The 12,870-nt window shown below is 43.6% G+C and overlaps 1 long non-coding RNA gene across 1 annotated transcript; it reads right to left on the reverse strand.

Annotated features, from left to right (window-relative positions):
• Positions 1 to 10,110: 10,110 nt before the first annotated feature.
• On the reverse strand, positions 10,111 to 12,525 carry LOC143818544 (uncharacterized). Its single transcript, XR_013224597.1, has 3 exons — positions 12,427 to 12,525; positions 11,169 to 11,236; positions 10,111 to 11,069 (listed from the first exon to the last, which is right to left on the reverse strand). It is a non-coding gene; the product is annotated as an uncharacterized LOC143818544 (long non-coding RNA).
• Positions 12,526 to 12,870: the final 345 nt, after the last annotated feature.

The raw sequence follows: 12,870 nt of genomic DNA on the forward strand, positions 1-12,870 counted from the left end.
CGTGGTTCCCTCTGTTGATCCTCCTGCCCCGGTGTTGATTGATGGGGAGTTGGAGTATGTTGTGGAGAAGATCTTGGATTCTCGTTTTTCAAGACGGAGGCTTCAGTATCTTGTCAAGTGGAAGGGTTATGGCCAGGAGGATAATTCTTGGGTTGTTGCCTACGATGTTCATGCTGACGATTTGGTTTGTGCCTTCCATTTGGCTCGTCCGGATCGGCCTGGGGGCTCTGGTGAGGGTTTGGTGACCCCTCCTCAAGGGGGGGGGTACTGTTGTGAATTCTGTTGTGGGTTCTGCTCTTGGGCTCCCTCCGGTGGTTATAAGTGGTAGTGCTGCTGTTTGTCCTTCATAGCAGTCATCAGGTGCTTCCACTTTGGACAGGGCTATTTAGTCTGGCTTCACCCTTTAGTGAGTGCCAGTTGTCCATTGTTTTCTGGGGAATTCACATCTCTGCTTGGTTTCTCCTGCTGGATTGTCCAAATCATCAAAGATAAGTCCTGGCTTTGTTTTTGCAGTCCACATGCGGTGGACTTTATAGTTCAGTGAATTGCTATGTTTTTTTTCTTGTGCAGCTTTGTCTGTGTAAGGATTTATTCAGCCAAGCTGGAAGCTCTGGAGTCGCAGTATAGAGGCCACCTACTCCAGAGCTCGTGCATGCTGCTCCTAGGCCACCAGATCATAACAATAGGAGACGCTGAGACAGCTGTATATTCACCACATAGGAGATGATGGGACTGCTGTATAAGCATCACATAGGAGACACTGTGACTCCTGTCAATACATCACATAGGAGACACTGAGACTGCTGTATCTATATCACATAGAGGACACAGAGACAGCTGTATATACATCACACAGAAGATGCTGGGACTGCTGTATCTATATCACATAGAGGACACGGAGACAGCTGTATACATCACACAGGAGATGCTGGGACTGCTGAATATATATTACATAGGAGATGCAGGGACTGCTGTACATACATGACATAGACAGAGGTACTCCTGTATATACATCACACAGGAGATGCTGGGACTGCTGTATATATATATAACATAGGAGACGCTGAGACAGCTGTATATTCACCACATAGGAGATGATGGGACTGCTGAATAAGCATCACATAGGAGACACTGTGACTCCTGTCAATACATCACATAGGAGACACTGAGACTGCTGTATCTATATCACATAGAGGACACAGAGACAGCTGTATATACATCACACAGGAGATTCTGGGACTGCTGAATATACATAACATAGGAGACGCAGGGACTGCTGTATATACATCACATAGACACAGGGACTGCTGTACATACATCACACAGGAGATGCTGGGACTACTGAATATACATCACATGGAGAAGCTGGGACTGCTGTAAATATATCACATGAGATGCTGGGACTGCTGTACATACATAACATAGGAAATATTGACACTGCTGTATATAGATCACATAGGAGACACTGAGACTGCTGTATCTATATCACATAGAGGACACAGAGACAGCTGTATAAACATCACACAGGAGATGCTGGGACTGCTGAATATATATTACATAGGAGACGCAGGGACTGCTGTATATACATCACATAGACACAGGGACTGCTGTATATACATCACACAGGAGATGCTGGGACTACTGAATATACATCACATGGAGAAGATGGGACTGCTGTAAATATATCACATGAGACCCTGGGACTGCTGTACATACATAACATAGGAAATATTGACACTGCTGTATATACATCACATAGGAGATGCTGGGACTGCTGTATCTATATCACATGGAGGACACGGAGACAGCTGTATATACATCACACAGGAGATATAGAAACAGACGTCAGATAAATAATTAGAATATGGCGACTCAATCACAAATTCTTAAAATAGGAGAAAAATGAGTCAGAATTAGCCCAAATTAATATAAAAAGGTTTATAATTTATTGAAATTAGAAAATAGTGACTAAAACATACATTTAGCATATAGTAATTAATAATTCATAGGATTGTGCAGAGTGACCAATCCCTAGGTGCAACCAATAATCCAGGTATACAGACGGGACACAAATACCTCCAATTACAATAAAGGTTTATCCAACACTTTCCCCTAAACAGTAAGGCTCATACATAGCACATGGAATAAACATCAATGTTGTATGGCTATACAGATTATAGCCGCAGTAACATCATGTGCCCAGTCTATACCGACCATAACATATCCACTAAGGGAAGCAAGAGGGGAGTGAGTTGATTAATTACCCATATTAAGCGGGGTGTCCGATCTGTGTCCTGGTACCGTACCCCAACGCGCGTTTCGCGTTCACCGTGTTGCCGCTTCCTCAGGGGGCATGGCTAAATCCGGATCTCCATCCGGTTTAAGTAAGGTGTAATTCCGGTGACGTATGTGAATAAAAAAGTGCGCTGCTATGGACCGCAAGTGAAATATCCCTTATTGCGCCTCAAGCCTCACTCCCAGCAGGTAAGTCTGGGTCACATGGGTGGGTCGGCGCCACGCCCACACCACATGACACCGGACCTCCAACGGGAGCCGACAAGGGGCAGCAAATAATACATATCAAAACTGTGTCAAGGTTAAGTGGAATAAAATATGGTGATGATAGTGAAAATACTACATGTGCACAAAATGCACTATTATATGTGCAAACATTTATAACGTGCATTTGAATTCCGCATTAAAGTGACTAGTGCAAAGTTGCAAAAGAGATAAACCTTAATACATACAAATATATTAACTTTATTCCATCATAAAAATACAGTATAGTATAAAATATACAAATGGCACATCCAACAGGCACAAGACATGAAGAGCGAAGTGGGACAACCACAATATGCAATAGCCATAAGATCAATTGCTGACAATCACAAAAATTATAGCATTACGTCATCCATCCAGGCCATTAAACATATCGCATAAATATATATAATGTGTCAGAAAAAACTATCCCAATAGTCATCCATTAATCTTCATTTATTTCATATAGTTAGAGTAATCCTCCAGAAGACACCGAACTTTCTTCATCACCATCAGGTAAGTAGAATCTTTTCACCATCTGTTGTCTCCCACGAACATATCAACGTCACATGTCATATGAATGTAGACATAAGTAAAATCGCACTAAAAACAGTAGAAGAATAGAGACCGAATTAAAATCTAATGGACAATGGCAAGGACAGGCATCTATCAGACAAAATTTAGAGGAATGACGAGAAACCATGTGCCTCATTGAGGCCTTTGGGTGCCATGGTTCCCAAAGTAGAGATCCAGCGACATTCACGTTGTGCTAGAATGCGCTTAATATTACCGCCTCTCACACCACATTGCACATGGTCAATCCCACGCACCATAAACGACTTGGGGTCACACTCATGAAATTGTCTAAAGTGGCACGGTATGGCCTTGAGTTTTGCCATATCAGTCTCCTTTGCTGCAGCCATTATATCCCGCACATGTTCCCGTGTGCGTGTACCAAGGCGGCGAGATGTCAATCCAATATACACTTTGGGACATTTACATATAGCGTAATACACCACTTGTGTGGTATTACACGTTATGTGATAGTTGATACTAAAAGTCCTCCCACCATCTACTGCATCAAAGGAGGTGGTACGACTAATGTTGGGGCATGAAATACATTTTCCACACGGGAAACAGCCCTTCACTGGGCCACCGGAGCCAAAATTGTACTCACCTGGTTTGGGGACATAATGGCTTGATACCAGTAAATCCTTCAAATTTTTACTGCGTCTGGCAGTCATTGAGGGATATTCTTTTAAGACCTTAGAAAGAGTTGGATCACTCCTGAGGACACCCCAATGTTTTTGGAGGCAATTCCTCATCGTGGTCCACTCACTGTTGTACGTAGAAATGAATCTTACTAGGTGTTGTTGTTCGGCCTTTCTTTTGAACTGGCCATTCCCAGGGCGCAATAATTCCTCACGCGATGCGTATTTGGCCCTCAAGTAGCCATTCTTGATGCTCCTATTACTGTATCCCCTGGTTTGAAATCTAGATCTGAGATCCGACGCCTGAGCTTCAAATTTAGAGGTTGAGGAGCAGATCCGCCTCATCCTAAGGTGCTGGCCCACTGGGATGGCTTTGATGGTACTATATGGGTGACCCGAATCTGCATGTAACAGAGAGTTAACCGATGTGGACTTTCTGAAAACATCGGTCTGTAAATACCGTTCTCCATCTACTTCAATTTTGATGTCCAGAAAGTCCACCTCGGTCTTACTCATCTGGTAAGTCAATTTGATGTTATATGTATTGTCATTTAGTTGTTGCATAAACTCATGCAATGCGTCATCGGATCCCTGCCATATGATAAACAGGTCATCGATATAGCGTAACCAGCACTGCACATGGTCAGAGGCCCGTGAGCCCCCCCGCCAAAAATCTCTCTCTCCCAGTATCCCAGGAAGAGATTTGCGAAGGAGGGCGCACAGGCCGCGCCCATGGCAGTGCCGCGCTGCTGTAAGTAAAAAACATCCCTGAAAACAAAGAAATTTCATGTCAGTATGAATGTCAACAAATCCATGACCAGATCACAAATGGCGCCATCCCAGTTGCTCGCACCCAGGAAGAAGCGGACCGCCTCCAACCCATCATCGTGACCAATACAGGTGTACAATGATTGTATGTCCGCTGTCACGAGACACATATCATCCTCAAGTTGTATCCCATTGATCCGTCGCAGGACATCCGACGTGTCCCTGGCATAGAAGGGGAGCGACTCAACCAGTGGTTTGAGATAATAATCCACAAATTTGCATATGGGGTCGCTCAAACCCCCAATGCCAGAGACTATCGGACGCCCCGGCGGGTCAATGGGATTTTTGTGAATCTTAGGAATGAAGTACAGTGTTGGAATCCTAGGGGATACAGTAAGTAGGCCATCCAACACACGTTTTGGAATAATGCCCCTATCATATGCACTAACTAGAATATCCTCCAATTCGCCAGAAAACTTGTCAGTTGGATTGGAATCCAGTTTTTTGTATGTGTCCCTATCCCTAAGATGTTTATTGGCTTCCCTCTCGTAGAGAGCACTAGGCCATAGTACCACGTTTCCTCCCTTGTCCGCCGGTTTTATGACTATGTCCTTATAATTCCTAAGTTGTTCCAGGGCCAATCTTTGATTTGCTGTTAAATTATCGCGTATACGTTTTGTAGATATTTTCTGGAAGTCCTGGATGACCACCCTAGTAAATATATCCACTGCTGGGCATAAAGACAAGGAGGGAAATGTGGTTGACCCTGGGCGACACTCCCGTGGGAAGGTACTTACCATTCCAGTTGTTTGCTCCTCCAGGAGATCCTCCAGTGCCATCAATGCCTCTCTTTCAGCGTCCGCATCAGTCAGTTCATGGCCACCTTTCTCAAATAATTTTTTGAGAATCAATTTCCTTGAGAAGAGGTGGAGGTCTTTAGTGGCTGTAAATAAATCGAATCTGTTAGTAGGGGAAAATGTTAAACCCCTTTGTAGCACATTCAACTGGTCCTCTGAGAGGACATGTTGAGAAAGATTAATTACCTCCAAACCCTTTTTCTCTTTTTTATTTTGTTGATTATTGAAGGTATTCTTACGTTTTCCACCATTCCTCTCACGATTAAGGCCAGAATTGCGCAAGTCATAGAACCTCGGTTGGATTTTGTTAGATTCCTCACTAGATGCTGCAGACACTGAGGAGGCAGATCTGGCACGGGAGGGTCCCCTAAATCGATTTCCTCTTCTATTCCATCTATAGATGGTATTTGCCTGTTGGTCACTAATATCTCGTTGGAACTTTCTGGATTTACTTTCACAGATGCCCTTCTCCCACTTAGCGAACTCACTCTCCAACTCTGCATTAAATAAAGCCAGAGTCTCATTTGGCAGATCTATCTTTAGTTTAATTTGGAGCTCCTCAATAGTTTTATCCAAAATTTCCAAATTGTGTTGGTTATTTTGAGCTAAAAGCTCCATGAAGCCTCTAGAGCACTCCGTGGCCAAATCCTCCCATTTCTGTCTAAAGGTTACATCATCAATTTCGAAAGAGGGGAATACTTGCACCCTGAGTCCCCTTGGTATGAGGCCTTTTTCTAGATACTTATTAAGGAATGCCCGATTCCACCAAATTCTTAAACGTTTATTCAGATGGTCCTTAAGTTGCCTGAAAATTTCTTGCCTGTCCCTGCCATTCGTCATCAGGGAAGCACCTGGATTGTCACAGAACACATCGTTTAGCTGTGACAGCCACGTTTGTTCACGGGCTTTATAGTCCATGCTGAGACTGACTTTAGTTGCTGTAAAACATACAGAGATAAGCTTATATAGAAACAGACGTCAGATAAATAATTAGAATATGGCGACTCAATCACAAATTCTTAAAATAGGAGAAAAATGAGTCAGAATTAGCCCAAATTAATATAAAAAGGTTTATAATTTATTGAAATTAGAAAATAGTGACTAAAACATACATTTAGCATATAGTAATTAATAATTCCATGTGCTATGTATGAGCCTTACTGTTTAGGGGAAAGTGTTGGATAAACCTTTATTGTAATTGGAGGTATTTGTGTCCCGTCTGTATACCTGGATTATTGGTTGCACCTAGGGATTGGTCACTCTGCACAATCCTATGAATTATTAATTACTATATGCTAAATGTATGTTTTAGTCACTATTTTCTAATTTCAATAAATTATAAACCTTTTTATATTAATTTGGGCTAATTCTGACTAATTTTTCTCCTATTTTAAGAATCACACAGGAGATGCTGGGACTGCTGAATATATATTACATAGGAGATGCAGGGACTGCTGTATATACATCACACAGGAGATGCTGGGACTACTGAATATACATCACATGGAGAAGCTTGGACTGCTGTAAATACATCACATAGGAGATGCTGGGACTGCTGTATATATATCACATAGGAGACGCTGAGACAGCTGTATATTTACCACATAGGAGAAGATGGGACTGCTGTATAAAGTATCACATAGGAGAGGCTGGGACTGCTGTATATACATCACATAGGAGACACTGGGACTGCTGTACATACATAACATAGGAAATATTGACACTGCTGTATATGCATCCCAGGAGACTCTGGGGTCAAATAAATTACAGGAGGAGCTGGGGGGGCATAGACATCACAGGAGATGCTGGACATATTCATCACTGAGGGGCTATATACATCACTAGGAAGCACAGACAGCACTACGGGTATATATGTCCCTGGGGGAATATACATCACAGGTGGGGTCACATACATCACTGGGGGCTATATAAGTCACAGGTGGGGGATCTAGAGCACTGGGGGCAATACACAGTACTCAGTGGGATATACAGAACTTCTGGGGCAAATGCAGCACTGGGGAATATACATATCACTTGGAGCACTGGGGGGATATACAGCACTGGGGGGACAGGCATTGCCGAGGAGCCACATAGATCACTGGGTAGAGCTCATAGATCACTGGGTGGCACAAAGATCACAGGGGGGTCACAGAAATCACAGGAGGGCATATAGCTGGAGGGCAGAGATCACAAGGGGCACAGAGATCACATGGGAGCACAAATATCACAGGGGGTACATAGCAGTGGGACACAGGGATCACAGGAGGGCTCATAGATCACAGGGGGCAGAAAGCTGGGAGCCACAGAGATCACAGGGGTGCATATAGCTGGGAGGCACAGAGATCACAGGGGGGCATATAGCTGGTGGGCACAGTAATCGCAGGGGGCATATAGCTGGTGGGCACAGAGATCACAAGGGGCACATAGCTGGGGGCACAGAGGTCACCGGGGTGGCATAAAGATCATGGGGGCACAGAAATCACAGGAGGCCACAGAGATCATGGAGGGGCACATAGCTGGGGGAACATAGCTGGTGGGGACAGAGATCACAGGGGGCACATAGATCACATGGGAGCACAAATATCACAGGGTGGGTACATAGCAGGGGGCACAGGAATCAAAGGGGGCATAGCAGGGGGGCACAGAAATCAAAGGGGGCATATAGCTGGGGGGCACAGAAATCACCAGCAGACATGCACTGAGCTGCCGGCATAGAGATCGCTCTGGACTCTCTGGCAGCAGCTCCTCTTCCGGGACAGGAGGACATGAGAGCATTGGGCGTTTACCCACCCACCCCATTGACATCATCATTCATGTGCAGGCAGTGTTCTGTAAGGAACACTGTGTGCACTTGGGGGTTAAAGGGCCGGCAGCTGGCAGGATAGCATTGCGGACTCCGGGGACCTGCCCGTGGGCCGCAAGAAAACCTTTGCTATGCGCGGCCATCAGGTGGCCGGCCCTGTACAGCTGCTGGGGGGGAGCGGCCCTGTCAGGAATTTGCCTCCATACCCCCCGACCCAGCCCTGTGCGTGACAATAATTTTTGGAACGTTTGGACTCCAATTTGGGTCTCCTTCATGTGTGTTGCCTGTAGCAATAGGGCTCCCAGATCGGCAGTTCTGAGCTTACTCTCAGTCAACTACCTATGTTACTATCCTCAGATGCTTCTGACAATAGTAGTCTACAAAGCTGATATTTGTGCCACTTGAGTGTAGCTGAGCAGAAAATAAGTTTGAGCTGTTCAATGTGGTATCAGGCCTCCCAGCAAAGCTGGCTTACACCGGTCCCTCACCCACCTTTTCTTAATTTAAACTTAAATTCAAACCTCTAAATGCTGGCCCAGACACTGATACCTCATGCATGGCCCATGGCTGACTGCTGTCGTGCCATTATCAAATTTCTACTGTGGGTCAAATGATGCCACTTTTCCTGGTGTCTGCCCCTAATTTTTTTGGAATGTTTGGACTCCTAGTTGGGTCTCCTACATGTGTGTTGCCTGAATTTGCCAGGCCTCTCAGAGCACCAGGCCTACACTTGTCACTCATCCACCTGTTACTGTTCAGCTAGAAATGCTGGTCCAAGCCCTGTTCCATGCATCCATGCTGCGCAATTATACTATTTGTACCCTGGGTCAACTGATGCCACTTTTCCTTGTGTCTGTCCATAATGTGAGCTGTTTTAGCAGCTTTTTGCCCCCCCCAAAGGTGTTGTCAATGTGTTTGGTTTTGCCTCCCATTGAATTCAACGGGGTTCAGGTATGTTCGGCGAACATCAGGACGTGCGCCAAACCAAAGGTATTTAAGAATTTATTTATAATTACATTTCCTTTAGTTATATTTTTAGTTATATTTTTTCATTCCTGGAGAACACTTTAGTGGTTCTTCATTGTTCTAAATTACTTATTGGCTAAAATGCCAGTAACTGGACGTACTATTTCACATATAGCCGATATATAGCCGATATTTAGCACATGCTAATGTTTGTCTTCTGCGGCTAATCTGAAAATGTTCATATACAAAATGATATCAGATAGCTTTAGAGAGGATGGCAGTTAATCAGTGATGTTTCCCGAATTTTGGGTTCTTACAAAAACTCATTAAACCTTGATGGCGCTCTGGTAATTATAATGGACTACATTATACATTTTAATCACATTATCTTTCTGGTAGCGACCATCTTTCTTTTAAGAGTGCTATAATTATTATTTTTTTATCTTTTCCAATTTTGTCCTGTCGCTAGAAATTATTCTAATGACCAAACAAGCTCCGTTTCAATTCCTAACAGATGTTTCACTAGATTCAGTAGGTAATTTTCTGCAGTCTTCTCGTCTTAGTCCTGATTCTGGATGAATTGCTCTTTTATTTATACACCCTCTTTGTTGTCCGATGTGACTGGTTTACTATATTAAATATAAGTGCCTACCTATTATTAGTTCCCTCACTCATGGTCATATAACATTTGTCACTACATGATATATATATCTTTCTCTCTCTGAATGTTAAAAGGGGCCTGTAAGGACTCAAGCGTGATGTCTATTTTATACATTTCCAGGAGTAATAGCAGAAGAACGACACAGAGCAAAGTGACAGAGTAAAAGTTTTTATTAAGAAGGATCTTAGTAAATATGACAGGTCAGTGCAACTCATCTAAAATAAAAAAAAATACCTTTGAAACACTGCAATGTGGCCTGATTGTAAGATGCCCGGGGTGATAGTAATGGGTGAGGGGATGCTTTGTTCCAACACCCTGGCTCTCTACAAATAGTGTCCTGATTCTCCTGTGCTATGCGTAACACTCACTCAGGTTTCTGCTGCCTCTGGTTCTTCAGCTTCAGAAACCATGGCACACACATTCAGTGACATCAAATTAGTTTTATAATAAAGAAATTTACTTAACTGTCCATTTTCATCATATCGAAAGACGCAGTATTGGGCACAAACGTTTCCATTTTCAAAGCCCATAGCACAGCACGTTCTGATGTCCGCTGTTTGCTCGCCCTTAGCTATCCCTTTCCCTCTCTGGCATCTCTGACTCCTGGGATACTCCGTCCAGCTCTGCAGCTTCCATGAGTCCAGTCCCAACTCCTTTATGCGCTTTTGTGTCTGACCTCCTCTCCTAGGAAGATATTGAGGCACGTTTCTCAGTGACTCAGTTGGACTTTAGGCCCCAGACATTCCAGGAATGTCTGCTCCGAGTTTATAGATGATGTTTTTTAGCTGATGAACAGCCCATTCTCCTCGTGCCTTTAGACTCTAACTACTGCTTTCTTACCATCTAATCTCTTACTCTGACTGCACTAACAAGGAAGTGTTCATCTTGTTAACTGGCCTTGCCCCTCCCATGCTGGAGTGGTTACTTAACACATTAACCATTTCTATCCTAAACCTGTATACTTCCTAAACTTATTGTGCCCACCACTGAACTGTGCCCAATACTATAGCTAAATCTTAACCTATGTCCTATGTACTAATCTAATACTTTCCCTATATCTAATACTGTTATTGAGTCATCTACATATTATACCAATACATTAACCATGCATCCTGGTGCCTACAAGGTTCTATGCAATTTAAAACACTTTTTCGCATACACAGGTTATAACTGTTTTTCTAATCATTGGAGAAGCACTTGACCGTCCCGGTCAGCTTTTTACATTCCTCCCTCCTAAAACATGGTTGTCCTGACCATAACGGCACCTGTAAGAGACCAAACACATTTATATATGCATAAAATTTAACTCTCGCTTTGTCAAAGTCCTTTCTTGAACTGGCCCTTTAGCCCACACAAATAATCACCTGAACACACATAGGCATAGTCCTTCTCCTCTTCCACCCAGCACGCACATCAGGTTAGCCTCACAGATCTGAAATTATATGGTTTGGGAATGTGTTTTTTTTAAATAATTATTTGTGTGGCCTCAAATATACCACTAGCAATAACATAATTTCCAGCATCACAGGTGCCAGTAACTTCACTGTAAAACTCCATTCACATTTTGAAATCAGTAAAATGGAGCCACTTGGGTACTATACTGTGGACAAATGACTTTGGAGCAGCACTTTTGACTGAAGGAAACAATGAAAGCAGTAATACTTGGATGACAACTGAGCTGGAGGCTCAGCAAACAGGGAGCTATAAGCATAGTCGAAGGAATGGCACATCAGAATATACTCATTAATGTAGCAGGGTTGAGTAGATCATGAGACTCTCTGTAGTGATGTAGCAAAGCCCAGCGATGAAGCATAGTTTAGGTCTGTTGACTAAAATAATGATATAGCAGAGCCAAGAAATATTGCAGAGCTGAGATTTGAAGCAGAACTACAGGTGACTCACTGGAGGGAAGTTCAGCAAATCGGGACAGCAGAAACAATCATACAAAGCAATGGCTAGTACCCCAAAAGCTTAATACTCAGATGGCGAGCCCATGCTTGAGTCAGTTAATGAGGGTGGATAGTGTGACCTCAGAGGTACATGCTGGGGCTAAGATGGTAACCCACCATAAAGAGTTACAGGAGACAAGCAGAAGAGCAAATATTAATTCTGTTTTGTCATTCAAATACTAACTTCCGCTGTGTAACATAGCCCATTACTCTCACAAAATTATAAAATTATGCATGGTATTCTGCTGTGCAAGAAAGGTCCTCAAAAGAAGAATCTACTCAGCTACTGACTGTAGCTGCATCTCATAAGCTTCCTGCTCCATAACTACCGGCTCAAGCTCCACCTCACAAAATTTGCACAGTGTTCCTATTGGCTTAAAATTCCCCTCACGGACTTCCTGCTCTGCAGGTATTTGCTCAAACTTCACTCCGCGGACTTCCTGATCTTCTCACCCCATGCATGCATCCCAAACATAATATGATTATCAGTGAAAGCTCTTCGCTCCATTTTAGCTGCTTCTTCTTGCATTTTCTCCCACCAAAATAGGGGGATTACTTGAAAGAAAGCAGACAGCTTTTGACATTAAAAGTACTATGTTCATAGGGTATGCAGGGGATGGGCAGAGCCAGAGACAGAATAAGGAGAGGGCTATGATAATTAGCAAATATTTACCAGGTCCCAAATAACTTGGAGTCCTCCGCCAACTGTGTTAATAGAGAGTAAATAGAGAGATGTTATTTGGTGCGTTCGTAGCCCGGGGTCCACCGTGCAGGAGAGAACCTGCTGCTGGCAAATGGCAGCCCTATATGGCGATAGAAGTGAACTCTGTTACTTCACAGAGTCGCCTAAAGAAAGCACTGTGTCCTGTTTAGCTCACAGGAGAACACAGCAACTGCCGAGCAGATAGCAGTTTGTGGTTACGCAATCAAGAGGCAATCATACAATCTCCTCACCGGAGGAGTCGGTATTCTAGGGGCTTATTTCAGCCGAGTCCCTGAACACATATACACGTAACCACACTGGCGCAAAGCACATAACTTAGATTTGATAATAGCGCTAGAAAGACCAATGAGAGGTTGCCACAGAGCCTGAGCACCTTTAGGACCTTCCTGGAGA

This window comes from Ranitomeya variabilis, chromosome 3 (genome assembly GCF_051348905.1).
Source record: "Ranitomeya variabilis isolate aRanVar5 chromosome 3, aRanVar5.hap1, whole genome shotgun sequence".
NCBI classification, from domain to species: Eukaryota; Metazoa; Chordata; class Amphibia; order Anura; family Dendrobatidae; genus Ranitomeya; species Ranitomeya variabilis.